This window comes from Brienomyrus brachyistius, chromosome 1 (assembly GCF_023856365.1).
Source record: "Brienomyrus brachyistius isolate T26 chromosome 1, BBRACH_0.4, whole genome shotgun sequence".
Lineage (NCBI taxonomy): Eukaryota > Metazoa > Chordata > Actinopteri > Osteoglossiformes > Mormyridae > Brienomyrus > Brienomyrus brachyistius.
In genome coordinates, this window is record NC_064533.1 from 41974901 (window position 1) to 41991798 (window position 16898).

The following is a 16898-nucleotide window of genomic DNA, read 5'->3' on the forward strand; positions in this document are numbered from 1 at the left end:
CTAACCGCTTTCAGGTGCTTCCAGCTTTAGAGCCGGAAGAGACTGGGGAGGCAGGAGGGTCCTTGGGCACTAAAGAGCCCCCTCCCCCCAGGAAATAAAGGAAATTGCAAACAAGGTGGTTTATTAAGAAAATTTAGAATAAAGTCAGAAGGAAAAGGGCTTTCTTCCACAAATGGAAATTAACTAATGATTTCAAAATAAAGCAGGAGTCTCTAAGTCTACAGGTTCAGTAAAAAAATAACATTATACTCGCTAAGAAGAATGTAGAAAGGAAGATTCCATTGGAGGCTAAGGATGACAATTACAGTTTCTTCCAATATTTTAACTCCAAAAGAGCCCAAAAAGCTGAAATCACTAATCTGCAGGATAGTAAGGGTGATTTGAAATGAAACTGATATAATAAAAGAGTTTAATGATAATTTTACATGGGTGTTCACAGTAGAGGACACAAGTAACTTGCCACCATTTAGTGAAAATACAGCATCGTCTATGACCAATATCTGTTTAACTGAGGATGATGTGGTACGAAGCCTAGCTAACCTCAAAATAAATAAATCGCAGGGCCCGGATGGCATCTTACTTATAGTTTTAAAAGAGACAAGAGATATTATTAGCCAACATTTAACTTTACTATTTCAGAAATCCTTATCTACTGGTATGGTACCTTGGATTGGAAGCAGGCTAATATAACACCCATATTCAAAAAAGGGTATAGAAGTATTCCAGCAAACTATAGGCCAATCAGCTTAACTTGCATGACCGGAAAAGTAATGGAAGCTATAATCTAAGGGAAAATGGTAGATTACCTGGATTCAAATAACATTCTAAGGGATAGCCAACATGGATTTAGGAGAGGTAGATCTTGTTTAACTAATCTACTTGAGTTCTTTCAGGAAGCTACAAGAGAAATTTATTACAAAAAGGTCTATGATGTGATCTACTTAGATTTCCAGATTGCCTTTGATGTTGTCCCTCACAAACGGTTCTTGCTTAAGCTCAAAGCTGCAGGGGTTTTAGGAACTGTAGCAGCTTGGATCGAAAACTGGTGAACAGACAGGAGGCAACGGGTAGTTATTAGAGGCAAAATGTGCACAGCGGGCCTGCGTTCATATTGGGGTACCGCAGGGGTCAATTTTAGGACCACTACTGTTCCTAATTTACATTAATGAAATATGGACACCAATACATACAGTAAACTGGTTAAATTTGCAGATGACACCAAGGTGGGTGGCATAGCAGATACTAAACTACCAGCACAAAGGCTACAACAGGATCTTGATTTAATTAGCGACTGGGCTTATACCTGGCAGATCGAATTTAACGTAAATAAATGTTAGGTAATCCATCCAGGGAGCAGAAATATAAATACAGATATTTTATGGGTTCCGCAGAAATAAAGGTAGCTGATTATGAGAAAGACCTCTGAGTGTATGTTGATGCTTCCATGTCTCACTCTCGCCAGTTTGGGGAGGCAATTAAACAGGCCAGTAGGATGTTGGGTTATATTTCCAGGTGTGTGTAGTTTAAGTCAAGGGAGGTGATGTTAGGAGATTAAGGGGGGACATGATCCAGGTACATAAGATTCTAACAGGTCTGGATGCTGTTCAGCCAAATGACTACTTCAATATTAGTTTAAATACTAGAACTCGTGGCCATACGTAAGTGGAAATTAGCAGAACATTTTAAATTGAATTTGAGAAAACACTTCTTTACACAGCGTGTAGTTATGAGCATGGAATAGTCTTCCTGTTCAAGTATTGCAGGCTAAAACCCTGCATTCCTTTAAATCACCGCTAGATAAGATTTTAACAACTCTGAGCTATTAGTTAAGTTCTCCCCAAATGAGCTTGATGGGCCGAATGGCCTCCTCTTGTTTGCAAATTTCTTATGTTCATATGCACAGACTACACAAATTGCACTGGATTTACAAATTGCACTTATGAAATATAAAAATTAACAGTTCTGTTTTGAGTTTAAGGCCATGATTGTTTTCGGATTAAAAACTGTTTTTTAGGCGGTTTTTCCTGATTTTCAGTGTTCTGTATCTCTTGCCTGATGGCAAAAGCTGAAAGAGACAGTGACCAGGATGTGGTGAATCATGTAAAATGTCCATAGCTTTTTTCCAGCATCGAGAGGTGTAGATTTGTTCCAGGGTGGGGAGAGGCCAGCCAATTGTGTTCTCTGCTGCCCTTATGACCCTGTGGAGAGCTTTCACATCTGAAGAAGTGCAGCTGCCGTACCACACGCAGAGTTCATACGTAAGTATGCTCTCGATGGGACAGTCGTAAAAGGCAAGGAGCAGATTTCTGAGGAGATGGTACTTTCTGAGGATTCTCAGAAAATACAGTCTCTGCTGCGCCTTTTTCACAGCTCCTTACTGTTAGCACTCCAGGTCAGGTCATATTCCAATTCAATATCCAGGAACCTGAACACTGGGACCCTCTCTATATAAGCTCCGACAATGGTGAGTGGCTGAATGTCAGTTTTATTTTTTCTGAAACCAATAACCAGCTCCTTTGTTGTTGTGCTGGTCAGGAGCAGGTTGTTGACTCTGCACCACTCAGACAGCAGCTTCACCTCGTCCCTGTATGCCAGCTCACTGTCCTTGCCCGAGATGAGTCCGTATCATCTTACAATGGGAATATAAATAATTTAGTTAAATAAACGCTTCTCCTAGTAATGTAACAGATATGTTATGTTATATTTATACTTTTACATAATTTTATCATGTTTTACGAAACTGCAGTCAAGCCATCCACACGTAGTGTTTCCATGCGTGAACACTACAAGTTTATGGTATTAAATTATTTTTTGCACAGAACCATACTTTACAGTTACATTCATATCTATAATTTATTATAATGTACTGCATTTCTATGCTTTTAATTTGGACATGGTTAGATGTTAACTGTATTCTGCTGACTGTATACCTGTATTCGGCACAATGACAATAAAGTTGAATATTGTGGTTAATCAAACCAATATACAGTAATAGCAAATACATGTATATACCACAGAGTCACCATGAAATATTTTTCCTGTTATTATTAAATTCTTATCTCATAATAACAGTATACTTGTATCGTAATAGTGATTCATAAGTATCACATTATAACGTGAAACTAGGCAAATTTTATTTTATCAAAGTAGCAGAAATACGCTGCCGTAGAAATCTGCTTGGCCTTTTTGCTTGTTTCGGCAGAAAATGTAATTTTCTTGCTCATATTTTCCCACTCTTTGTGAGAATGGGTGATTTATCTTGGTTAATGTCATGTTCCTGAATGGAGTAGCTGCTGATGGCGCCGCCATGTGTGAATGCTGCTGACGACTGCAGGGGAGTCGTCTGCAACGCTAATGGAGGGATAGAAAAACAATTCATTATGTGAACCTGCAAGGTTCTCATGGACACATCACCAGCTGCAGGTGTTTGCCTGGCTTACTAATAACACCATCAATCTCCAGCATCATGGTCCTCCTCCGTTCCTTGTCTCCCAAACGTGACATCCATCCATCCGTCCTTCAATTCTAAGAGGAAACAAACAAGGTGCATGTACATGATTGTACATATTTAATTTCCTGCAGTGCATGTAGAAATACACATTTTATTAAATGAATTACAACCAAGATAATAAGATAATAAGATAAGATATACAGATAATAAATATTTTGGGGTCTGTTTATAATAATAATAATAATAATAATACATTTTATTTGAAGTGCCTTTCAAAGTACCCAAAGACACTATACAGTAAAAACAAAACATAAAATATAAAAGTAGGTAGACTATAAACAGCAAATAGGTAGCATGTACAGACAAAGACACATTGATTAAGAGACACACCAGCGCCAGATTGACATCAACCAAAACAACATAAAATAAATCAGAGTGAAGAGTTGAGTTTCGAGCATGGATTTGAATATGGAATGTGAAGTGCATGTACGTAGTGCAAGTGGGAGGTTGTTCCAGAGTTTAGGGCCAGCCACACTAAATGCCCTGTCACCCATGGAACTTTGATGAGCAGAGGGGTGGATAGAAGGTGTGCATCAGTAGAGTGTAAGGTGCGGGTTGGTTTGTATAAGGCAGTGGTTCTCAAACTCGGTCCTCGGGACCCACTGCCCAGTGTGTGGGGTAGGGATAGCTGTAAATCAAGCAGGGCATTGTGTCCCGAGGACCGAGTTTGAGAACCACTGGTATAAGGTGAGAAGATCCGGGAGGTAGATGGGTGGTAGGTTGTTCTGGCCTTTGTATACAAGCAGAAGGATTTTGAATTGAATCCGAGATTGTACTGGAAGCCAGTGTAACTGATGGAGGATGGGAGTGATATGTTGCCATGGTCTTGTACGGGTGTGAAGTCTTGCTGCGGAATTTTGGATATGTTGTAGTCTGTTTAATGATTTTGCTGGGAGACCAATAAGCAGAGCATTACAGTAATCAAGTCTGGAGGTTAGAAAAGCATGAATGAGGGTCTCAGCAGTAGCAAAGTTGAGTGAGGGGCGGAGTTTGGAGAGGGTTTTTAGATGGAATTGAGCCGTTTCATGTGGGAATCAAAAGACAGTGAAGAATTAAAGATGACACTTATGTTATTAACTTCAGAGGTAGTAGTGGTGAAATAGCCAGGTTTGGAAAACTGTGATTGATTTATCTTCTTCAGCAGTGTTGCTGTGGCAATAAGAATGGCTTCAGTTTTGTCATGGTTGAGTTTGAGAAAGTTGTGTGTCATCCAGTTACTAATGTCTTTGACCAGATTCGAGGGAGGGAGTGGATGGGCTTAGTGTGAATGTAAATGCGTGTGTCATCAGCATAGCAATGGAAATTTAAGCCATAATGACGGAGAATGTGACCAAGAGGGAGGAGGTAGATGATGAAGAGCAGGTGGCCAAGGACAGATCCTTGTGGGACACCATGTGAGAGGGGGGCACTAGGGGACCTGAAATCACCAATAGATACAAACTGTTCCCTACCCGTGAGATATGATGTAAACCAGGCAAGTATAGTGCCTGTAATGCCCAACAGTGTTTCCAGCCGGGTGGGCAGTGTGCAGCTATAACCCAGCTAACATTTAACGTTGGCCCAACGTCATCAGCAGACGTTGGCCGGACGTACATCTGCACATCGGGTTTACGTCAACTCAACGTCTGCAGCGAACGTCAAATGCACGTTGTCCCATCGTGCAGTAAACCAATTAGTGATAAGCAAATGTGTGCAATTCCCTGGGGCCAATGTAAAACCAACGTCCCACGGACATTATGGGGACCATGTGCCAACCTACTTTCAATGTCTGGGTTACGTCAACTCAACGTCTGCAGCTAACGTAAAATGCACGTTGTGCCAACGCTCAGTAAACTAAATATAATGAAGAAGAAAATGATCAAAATTCTCTAAAAAGGGAACAAAAAGACACACATACTCAAATTATCCAAATTAAATTTATTATATTGTCTTAAAATAAATTTTACAAGGGATATGAAATATTAAAATCCCCATAAAATCTAACTTTTTATATGTAAAAAATTCCGAGGTACCAAGTAAAACTGACATCAAGAAATACACAGCATCTTGAACATCAGGCATTACCCAGGATGACATCAACAACCCAAATACAGAATGTTTGAGGTCACAACTTGTTGCCTATAATTTATTTCAGGTAATCCTTAACTGTCATGACCTGCTCGTCGGCTCCTCGTGTGTGCCACGCCCCCCTGATTACCCACGTGTTCTTCCCCGATTGTATCCAGCTGTGTCTAGTTACTTTGATCAGTCCTGTGTATTTCAGTCTGTGTCTTACCTGAGTCCATTGTCTGTCATTGATGTTACCTGGTGTTTCTCGACTTGTGTGCCCGAATAAACCCCTGTTTGACCCGTTTTCTGCCTGCCTGCCTGTTCCTGATCGCTCTCACTGCCTGAGCGATCTCCCGTTTGGTACGACCCGTGACAGAATGACAGACCATAAGAAAAGGAGGAAGCAGAGGAGAGGAAAGCCCCTGCCTGAGCCCATCCGACTGGGCACATGCTCCCTCGCCGACTCCTGGTCTCTCGCTGAGGATGAGAGAGAGGGGCTCGTCCAGGGCTCCGTCCCTGAACCGATCCATATGGGAGCTCACTTCCTGGCAAGGGTCAGGGCTTCCAGCAGCGATGAAGAGGACATTCCCTTCTCGTTTCCCGAGCTGGAGCAGTTCGCTCCGGATGAACTACCGCCCCTGCACCGGTATAATTACCGGCCCGAACACCTGGCTAATTGGGGAGGTATTAGGGCCGTAAGGGACTCGATCCCCCGAGTGCCCCGGGTCCCGAAGAGGACCGCGCCCGTCTCCCCCTACCAGGACGTGCCAGTTCTGCCTGCGCTGTCAGCGCAGCTCCAGCCTCTGCAACCTGCACAGCCGGAGCAGCCATCACCGCTGTCTGTCACGTCTGCGCAGCTTCCTCCACCTGCGGACCCCGCTCCCGAGCAGCTGCCGCTGCCTGCGGACCCCGCTCCCGAGCAGCCGCCGCTGCCTGCGGAGACCGCGCCCACGCCCGAGGCGCCCTCTCTGCCTCTCCAGCAGCCAGCTGCTCCCGGGCCGGCGCCCCCTCTGCAGCAGCCTGCAGCTCCCGGGCCGGCGCCCCCTCCACGACCTGCCCTTGTGACTGTGCCCCCAGTGACTCCTCTGCCCTTGCCCCGGCGTCCTCGGCCCCGACCGAGGGGCGTGATGTCTGTGTCCCGTAAGGGGTGGGGACACAGACGCAGGGCTGGGGTCCCTCCCTGCCCCCTGGCTCGCCCTCCCTCGCCTGCGCTCTGGCTCGGTTGGCGCCTGCGGGTCCCCCTCCGGTGCCTCGTTGCCCTGACTCGCTCCCCCTGTCCGTGCCTGGTCGGTTGCCTGAGGGTTCCCCGACGGCAGTTCCTCCATCGCCAGCGGGTCCGCCCGCTTGTCCGCGGCGGATGACTCCCCCCCTCGCCTTGTCCTCGCCAGGGTCCCCTCCTGCTCCTTCGTCCCCTTCCCAAGTGCTCCCTCCTACTCCCTCCCTGGCCCCTCCGTGGGTCCCTCGCCCAGCCTCCTCTGCCCCTCCGGGGTCCCCTCCGGCTCCGGCCTCCCGGCCGGCTGCGGCCCCTCCGGCCGCCTCCCGTCACCCGCTGGGGCTCCCTCGGGCATCTCCCTGTTCCCCCGCCTTCTCTCCTTTGATCCCCCTTTCTCTGTTCCTGGTCCCTTTGTTCTGCCCCGCTCCGTTCCTGGTTTCCCGACGATCCCTCCCGTCACTCCCGCTCCTTTTGTTCCTCCTGTTCCCTCTGTTCCGCCCTTTCTGGTCTGTCTCTCCACGTTTCCTACCCTTTGTCACGTCCTGTCCTACGTCCTGTCCCTTGCCTTGTTCTGCGTCTCCGTCTTGTTTCCGGTCCTTCGTTAATGGTTTTGTTCTTTTGTTCCAGGTCCCAGTTCCCGTGTCCCGTCTGTCGCCTCCTCCCTGGCGCGCCCGGTGCAGCGCGCCTTTCGGGGGGTTCTGTCATGACCTGCTCGTCGGCTCCTCGTGTGTGCCACGCCCCCCTGATTACCCACGTGTTCTTCCCCGATTGTATCCAGCTGTGTATAGTTACTTTGATCAGTCCTGTGTATTTCAGTCCGTGTCTTACCTGAGTCCATTGTCTGTGATTGATGTTACCTGGTGTTTCTCGACTCGTGTGCCCGAATAAACCCCTGTTTGACCCGTTTTCTGCCTGCCTGCCTGTTCCTGATCGCTCTCGCTGCCTGAGCGATCTCCCGTTTGGTACGACCAGTGACACTTAACATTCTAGTTGTTTTGATAACAGCTATGTTAACAGGACATTGATAAATAATTCAACTCAACAGTAGCAATGAAAAATTAACATCATTAAATTGCATCACAAATAATAAAATCACCTTGAATTTTAAAACATTTGTACCCAATTATGTTAATTTTCTTGTACTTTCACTACAGGTAATACTTGTATTCTATGTACATAACACATGGTCCATTGTGAACGCTACAGTTTAATAAAGAAATATTAATATGACATTACCCTGCTTACACAATACATGTTTATGCAGAAAATGATTTAAAAGATATGCAGTTATATATCAGTTTTTTGGTCCCTGTCACAACTGTGGAATGTGTTAAACAAGTATCTGTACTCCGACCTAACACACAGCCCATTTATAAAATACCTATTTTAATCAGTTACTTGTTCGGCATTGATTCAAACAATTTTAACCTAATATTCAGGAACAATTGCACAATCCTACCACAATATCCACAAGTGAGATAGTCTTCCAGTAGGAAAAATAAAGTTCAAACCGTGTCCCTTCGAGCCGGTTGTGACATTGTCTCAGCCTCTTAAAGCGCGAAATCCTTGGGCAAAGCTCGCCGTCCGATGTCCTCGTGCATGCACGTCTCCTCACACATGCACACGAGCTAATGAACTTTCGTCGTTATCCCTCGATGCCCGGGAAACTTCCCCGGGTGGAATAAAAACCTGGCCAAAGCTTCTCTGGTTAAGGTCGCTATCGTTTCAACAATCTGCAACACTGTTTTAACTAGAAAAGATCCGAAATTCACCTTAAAAACTACAAAATTATTCAAACTCTCTGCTGCCTCTTTAGCCTGTTGCCGTTAGTCTCTCTCTCCTATGCACTACATTACTGCACATGCACGAGGAGAAGGGAGGGGCACACCATTTTCTTTTTATATGTAAATGTTTTCATGTGTAAATTACACTATTTTACAAATCTTTATGTCTTATCTTATAGTTAATTATTTACTAACTATTTATTTATTTTATTATTTACAATATTTGTAACCTGGGTTACAGACGCGATGATCGTCTGTCGGTAAGCTGACGAAAACTTTCAACAAGATCAAGTTTATTTATTTGACACACCTTGATAATAGCAATATCATTAAGTGTCTAAATAATCCTTTGAGAGTTTGTATGTTGACCTATGATGAACTCTTTAATTGGCAATTGAGAGTTGGCACAACGTGCATTTTACGTTAGCTGCAGACGTTGAGTTGACGTAACCCAGACATTGAAAGTAGGTTGGCACATGGTCCCCATAATGTCCATGGGAATTTGGTAAATTCATTTATAAAGATAGGAGATGCTTTAGGAGGCCTATAAACAAGTAACAGGAGAAGTGGTAGACTACTGGTAAAACTCAGGGCAAGGCACTCAAAGGATAAGAAATCCTGCAGGGATTTCACACACACAACCTTGACACAGGAACGATATAATACAGCCAATCCTCCCCCACGCCCTGACACATGGGCCTTATCAATAAATACATAGCCTGGTGGTGTAGCTTAATTTAGTGTGATAAAATCATTTGGAAACTGCCATTTCTCGGTCAAACACATAAAATCAAAACCCATGTCAGAGATCACATCTTTAATGAAAGGCCCTTTGTTGCTGAGAGACCGTACATTTAACAAAGCAAATTGTTACGTGCCGTAAGGTTTGGGGGGGGATTGTCCTGATTGTTGTTCGGCTGCCTTCGTCTCCGCCTCCCGGACCTGGCCACGCCCCGAGCCTCGACGCTACTTCCGCGTTTGTGAATTGAAAAGGCCGGCGCGGGAGAGTAGCGGGAGCTCTGCTCACAGTTGGTTTTTGCGGTATTGGTTTGCTTGTGTTCTTTTGATTGATCGTGTATGACAGTTTTTGGTTTTCCGGTTTTCGTCTCTTGCCTTATCCCTCTGTACCTTTGCCTTTGTTTTTGACTGCTTTCTGGTTTGTGATCTATTGCCTTCCTCCTGAATCCTCTCTTGCTTCGCCCCTCGGATACTCTGTTTCGGCTTTGGTGTTCTGCATGTTGGTTTTCGTTAAGTGCGTAGGGAGTGACGGCTGTTTTGTTTTGCGTACGTGCTGCTTATTCTGTGTTTTGGTTAGGGAGTTAGGATTAGTCTGTGTCATTTTCTTTTCGTTTAGAGTTAGCTTAGTTTGGGACGTGTTCGTTAGTGGTGTTTTGTTTATTGTTTTGCCGGTGTCACTCCCGAAGTCTGTTGCCCTATTGTGTGTGAAGGTCTTTGTGAATAAACATAAAAAAATACAAAAAAAGATCCCTTTGTGTCCCGTGTTCCCTTTTCCCATACCCTGGTTGTCTCGTTTTCCCCTCTCCTTTCCCTTTACCTTTCTGGTGGTCCTCAACCCTAGACTGAGGATCGTAACAGAAATTGGGGGCTCGTCCGTTCCTTTCTTTTTTCTGGTGTTTGCCTGGCGGTTTATTTTGTGTGGGGGGGTGTGTGGTTGTGTAGTGGAAATGGCTCGGTTCGATCTCGTTGCTTTCACCCTCTACCCCACACTCGAACAGTTTGATAAGTGCCGTAAGGACGATCTGCTAGGAATAGCAGACTTCTTTAATGTTTCGGTCCCCGCTGAAGCCTCTAAGCGGGTTATAAAGCAAGCGTTGCAGAACGAGCTGATTCGGCAGGGTATCCTACCCGAGTTAGGCGGCTCGCCGAATGTTGCACCCACTCCCGTACCGTTGACAGCTACGGCGGAAGCCGGCAGCGTTGATCTGGGAACAGGGATCCGCATGGATCTCGGCGATCCACGCTCAGCCAGGGAGGATCTGCTGCTGACAATTCGACTTAGGGAGCTGGAACTGGAGATCAAAAGGCAGGAGTACCAGGCTCAGTTACTCCGTGTCCGGGAAGTGGAGGTTGAAGCTGACAAGGAGGTGGCATTGCGCAGAATGGGTATGGGTGAACAAAAACCTGTTCCCCTTCCGCGTCGAGTACAATCACCACGTACAGCCCCTCAAGCCGACCTGCCCGCCCGTGACCAGGCTGATGCCCCAGACGCTCCTCGGTCTAGCCTTCGTTCTCCCTCAGGTTCACCAGTCTCCCAGGAAATTGGAGGTAGAAATTCTGACTTTGATGTTAGTTGCCATATCGCCCTTGTTCCTGTGTTTCGGGAGAATGAGGTGGATGCTTATTTCGCTATGTTTGAAAAGATTGCTACGACCTTGAACTGGCCTAGACATTTGTGGTCATTGCTTCTGCAATGCAAGTTTGTGGGGAAAGCTCAGGAAGTTTGCTCGGCTCTGGCGTTAGCACAGAGTCTTGATTATGACATTGTTAAGGCTACCGTATTAAGGGCGTATGAATTAGTACCTGAGGCTTACCGGCAGAATTTCCGGAAGCTGGTTAAAACCGCCAGCCAAACCCATGTTGAGTTTGCTGTGAGAAAGCTTTGTTGTTTGACAAGTGGTGTGCTGCGTGTGGTGTTACCAACTTTGAGCAACTCAAGGAACTATTGCTGTTAGAGGAATTTTAAAATTGTGTTCATGATCGGGTAGTAGTATACTTGAATGAACAAAAGGTAACATGTTTAGCTGAAGCTGCTACTCTGGCTGATGAATTTATTCTGACCCATAAGACTGTGTTTACCCCAACCCCTTTGCCTCGCAAACTTGGTTCCCATCCTGTGGTATCCTCTCCTTCGTCCGCTTCTTATTCACCACCTGTAGAGAAAAGAGAGTGTTTCTATTGCCATGAGGTGGGTCACATCATTTCTGTTTGTCCCGCTCTTAAATGTAAAGAGACCCGTGCTGCGACCAGAAAGGTGCAGATCGCGGCTCGTGTTAATGTGTTACCGACATGTGAAACTGTTGAACCTACATTCCAGCCATTTGTGTTTCCTGGTTCTGTGTCGCTCGGTGAAGACGGGGTACGTCACCCGGTAACTATCCTACGGGATACGGGAGCGGCCCAGTCTTTCGTAATTGAAGGAATATTACCTTTAGATAGTACCACTTACTGTGGCACCGACGTACTGGTGCAAGGTATCGATCTGTGTGTGGCTGCGGTTCCGTTGCATACTGTATATTTATGTACTCCTGATTTCTCCGGACTTGTGCATGTTGAGGTCCAGTCCCAGCTACCTGTTCCAGGGGTCACGTTCATTCTGGGGAATGACATTGCGGGGAAAAGGATCGTTCCCCTTCCTGAAGTTGCCCCAGAGCCGGAGATCTGCGCCGATGATGTTGCGGCGGAACTGCCCCAGGTGTTCCCGTCTTGTGTGCTGACACGGGCCCAGCAGCGCAAGTTCGCCGACGTTCAGCTGGCTGAGACATTTATGTCCGACCCAACACCTTCGACTTGTGACTCGGACTCCCTGGTCTCCGTGGAACCTGCTGTGTCCCCTGAGGTCCCTTCCACTACGGACGCTTTGACCAAGGCACAGGCGGAGGATTTGTCATTGGAAGCGTGTCGTACCTCCGCTGTGAACAAGGAAGAATTAAAGAACCACCCCACAGCCTATTTCTACCGCAACCAGGTATTAATGAGGAAATGGACCCCTCCGGACTCGCCTTTTGAGTGGGCTACTGTATTTCAGGTGGTAGTCCCTGGGTTATATCGGGATTATGTGTTGTCTCTCGCTCATGACCACCCGTGTTCGGGGCATCTTGGAATTAGAAAAACCTTAAATCGACTCTTAGCATATTTTTTTTGGCCAGGTGTTAATACAGACGTGAAGAGACATTGTAAAACCTGTCGTGTGTGTCAGCTGGTAGGTAAACCGAACCAAGCTATTGTACCGGTTCCATTACATCCGGTACCGGCTATTGGCGAACCTTTTGAGCGCGTGTTGATCGATTGCGTAGGTCCATTGCCAAAAACTCGTTCGGGTAACATGTATTTGTTCACCCTCATGTGTGCTGCCACTCGTTTCCCGGAAGCTATTCCTGTCCATAGTCTCCGGACTCCCGTCATAGTAAAGCAGTTACTCAAGTTCTTCACTACTTTTGGGCTTCCTAAGTGTGTGCAATCCGACCAAGGCACGAACTTCATGTCGAAGTTATTCGCACAAGTTGTTCGCGAGCTAGGGATACGTCATTCCGTCTCCAGCGCCTATCACCCTGAGAGCCAAGGGGCGCTGGAGCGTTTCCATCAAACATTCAAAAATATGCTTTGTACCTTTTGTTTAGATGCAGGGAGAGAGTGGGATGAGGGAGTGCCCCTTCTACTTTTTGCAATACGCGATGCTGTCCAAGAATCGACCGGGTTTAGTCCTGCCTGACTTGTCTTTGGCCACACTGTTCGAGGTCCCCTGAAGGCGTTACAGGAGCAGTGGTTATCCCCCGATGCGTCCTCCTCTACGCAGGATGTGTCCAAGTTTGTGAAATCCCTTCGGGACCGGATGTCTACAGCTAGGGAATTGGCTCGACAGTCTCTGGGAATAGCACAGAAGAAAATGAAAGGGCAGTTTGATAAGTCTGCAAAACCCCGGTGTTTCCAGCCTGGTGATCGTGTCTTAGTCCTTCTCCCGTTGCCCGGTTCCTCCCTTAGCGCCCGATTCTCAGGTCCATATGTTGTACTAGAAAGGCTTAGCCCCACCAACTATGTTGTAGAGACCCCAAACCGTAGGAGGAAGACTCGCGTGTGCCACATAAATATGTTGAAACCGTACCTTGATCGCTCGGTCCCCGTCCCCTCGCCTACTTCTGTTCCGGTCCCCGCTCCTGTGGGCGTCGTGTCTCTCAGCAAGTACTCGCCAGAGACTGATGACTTGCACCTCGGTAGGAATTGTCTCCCCTGTGCTCGCCTTCCTAACTCAGAGGCTCTGCAAAACCTTGCGTCCCGGCTCAGCCACTTACCTGGGTCAGCCCGAACTGACATTTTGTCCCTACTAGATCGCTTCCGACCCCTGTTTGCTGATACCCCTTCGCGTACCCCTGCTGGGGAACATGATATCGACGTTGGTGATCACGCTCCCGTTAAGCAGCATCCCAACCGGGTCAACCCCTGGAAGAGAGCTGTGTTATCTCGGGAGACCGCTTATCTGGTAGAGACGGGTCTTGCTGTTCCCAGCAATAGTCCTTGGTGTTCCCCGTGCCTGCTTGTTCCCGACTCACCCACCCTGCAGTTTCTGATGGTAGGTCTTGGTCAGGGCGCAACATTAGTCATAGTGACAGTCCGAATGTCACCCAGACAAATCGGCTGACTGGTAATCCATCGACCGAGGGTGATAGACCACCCCCTAGTGGATGGCGGGGAAACGCCAGAGGAGGGAGGATGGACCTCAGAGGCGTGCCTCCCTCCAAAATTTTAATATGCATATCTTCTTGGAATACGTCATTCAGAATCTCGGTTAACTATAGAATCTCTTAGCGACCCTTGACACGGGCGCATCGCTATCTACAGTGAGGGCAGATCTTGTAGGCAAACGATGCTTCAGGTCCAGAACCTTGTGTAGCCCCACCCCTCCACTTAGCCAACGGCACTGCCTGCAACCCTGGCTGAGGATTGGACTTCAAGGAGTGAGTTTTTACCATCGGTTTGTAATGATACCACAGTTGTTCTCCCCTCTGATCCTTGGCAACGTGCCTCCATTAGCATCCACATCCCATCCAGAACTGTAATGATTAATGGCAACAGACCGCTGCTCATGGATGTGGATGACCTGGATGGATATTCAGAGTCATAATTGATGGACCTAAGTATTTCGTGCCTCCAGGCTGCAAGTGCCCTTCCCGAGAAAGTGGAGGAAGCCTCCCTGAGCGTGCAGCAAAAATCACTGATGTTCTAACCCGTCTTCAGTCCATAAATTTGACCTTGAAATTGAATAAGTACCAGTTTTGCCTGGAGGAGCTTAGCTTTCTTGGCTATCGTGTCACACCAGGAGGCATTTCCCCAGATGAAGATAAGGTGAGGGCTATGATGGACTTTAAAGCCCCCGCTAATATGAAAAAGGGACAACAATTTATGGGTCTCACAAACTATTATCGGAGTTAGAGTTACGCCCACGTAGCCGAACCTTTGTTTGCTTTGATACAGTCCGATGTATCTTTCATCTGGGACGATGGTTGCCTGATGGCCATGGACAGCCTGACGAAGCATCTGATTTCTGCACCCATTCTATGCTTTCCTGACTTTAACCGCCCTTTTTTATTCATACCGATGCTTGCGACACTGGGTTTGGTGCCGCACTCATGCAGAAGAAGGCCATAGCATACGCGAGTCGTATCTTATACAGTACAAGACTGAGAAGCCATACTCCACAAAGAATGTCTCGCAGTAATATGGGCGCTGGAGAAGTTTAGACCATACATTAAAGCCCTCCATGTCACTGTAATCACTTACCATAGTAGTCTGAGGTGGCTGATGTCTCGGCCGAACCCCTCTGGCCGACTTGCTAGATGGTCACTATGTCTGATGGACTTTGACTTTAGTGTGGTCCTTAAGGCTGGGGTGCTTAACCAGGTCCCGGATGCTCTCTCTCGCAACCCCTTACCGTTTGACGACCAGCCCCTGGACCTTTTGCCAGACTATGCTGTCTTAGTTGGCCTGGATCTGCGCAAGTCACCCTCGGTGATCCCGGAGGACCGCTCACACTTACGGCGGCTCCAGCTTGACGACCCAGTTATCGGCAGGCTGCTGCGGTCATTGAAAAGTGACCCAGAGGAGAAACACGCTGCTGTACGAGGTACTGGAGTGTTTGTTGTACAGGAAGGACTCCTATACTTCCACGACCCAAAGGGTTGTGGTGTACTTTACCCTGTGAAGCGGCTAAAGCTGTATGCACTGACGTCCATAAGGGGTGAACTTCTGAAATACTATCACGACCACCCCATGGCCAGACATGCGGGTGTGGCAAAGATCATGGCCAGGGTGAAACAGAGATTCTTTTGGCCGAAGATGGCCACCGACGTTAAGAAATACGTCCTCCCTTGCTTTGTCTGCCAGCTCTCGAAGCCGAGCTAGAGGAAACCAGCGGGTCTTATGGTCCCTATTCGGTCTCAGAGAGCCTGGGAATATTGTGGTGTGGATTTCCTAGGTCCACTTCCCCGCACCCCTCAGGGGAATGCATACATTTAGTTTTTTGTGGACTAATTTTCTAAGTGGGCCAAAGTGATGGCGGTTAGAGAAGCAATGGCTCAGGTGGCTGCCGCCAAATTCATGTCAGAGATCTTTGCCTGACATGGAGCTCCCTTACATCTGATTTCTGACAGGGGCACTCCCTTCATTAGCAGGCTCTTTGAACATGTCCTTTCCACGCTTGGGACTGAACACAGGCTCACCACAGCTTACCACCCGCAGACAAATGCGACTGAGCGCGTGAATCACACGATCCGTGCTTATGTGAAAGACAAGCACAATTCATGGGACAAATACTGTATGTTCCCCAGATTTGCTTTGCCTTGAGGACAGCGCCGCATGAGAGCATGGGGCTCACTCCCTCCATGATGCTCTATGCTCGTGAGCTGGCCACCCTTGATCTAATCACTCAACCCTCCTGTGAAGGCTCGGAGGAACCAGAACTTCCCTACCCCGAGTGTCTGAGAGCTTTACTTCAGGATGCTCACAATCATGCCAGGGCTTCCCTGGAGAAAAGCCATCGTTGCCAGAAACATTATTATGATGGGCGACACCGTCATGAGGTCTATCGGCCTGGCGATCTGGTCAAGGTGAAGGCCCACTTCCAATCAGACGAAGTTCCTCAAACTTTGCGGCTAAATTGGCACCTGTGTACAGTGGCCGTTTTTGCATTAAGCAAAGGCTGTCCAAGGCCACTTATAGACTCATTGGAGTGGATGATGGTGTGGACGCAGGCGTGTATCATGTCGGCAACTTCCTGCCCTTTCACACGTGGGAAATTGCAGGCCATAATCGGGGCGCTGCTGCCTGTGAACTCCTTGACCTCGTACATAAAAATTTATGTATGTGCCTTTATTTTATTTCATTGGAGTGGTGTATATGTTTTTCGGCCTGTTTACTGTTGTACTGGTTACTGTTTCCCCTTATAGTGTGTTGCCACTGTATGACTCATCCATGCATGGGGGTCTACTGTGTTGTGGGTTGTCCTCTAGGTTCTGTGTGCGGCTGGGGGCAGCCAGTTTTTTTGCTGGGAGGGATCTGTAACGGTTGTTATGTGCGGGTGCCTTTAAGGCACTACGCTTTTACCCTGAGA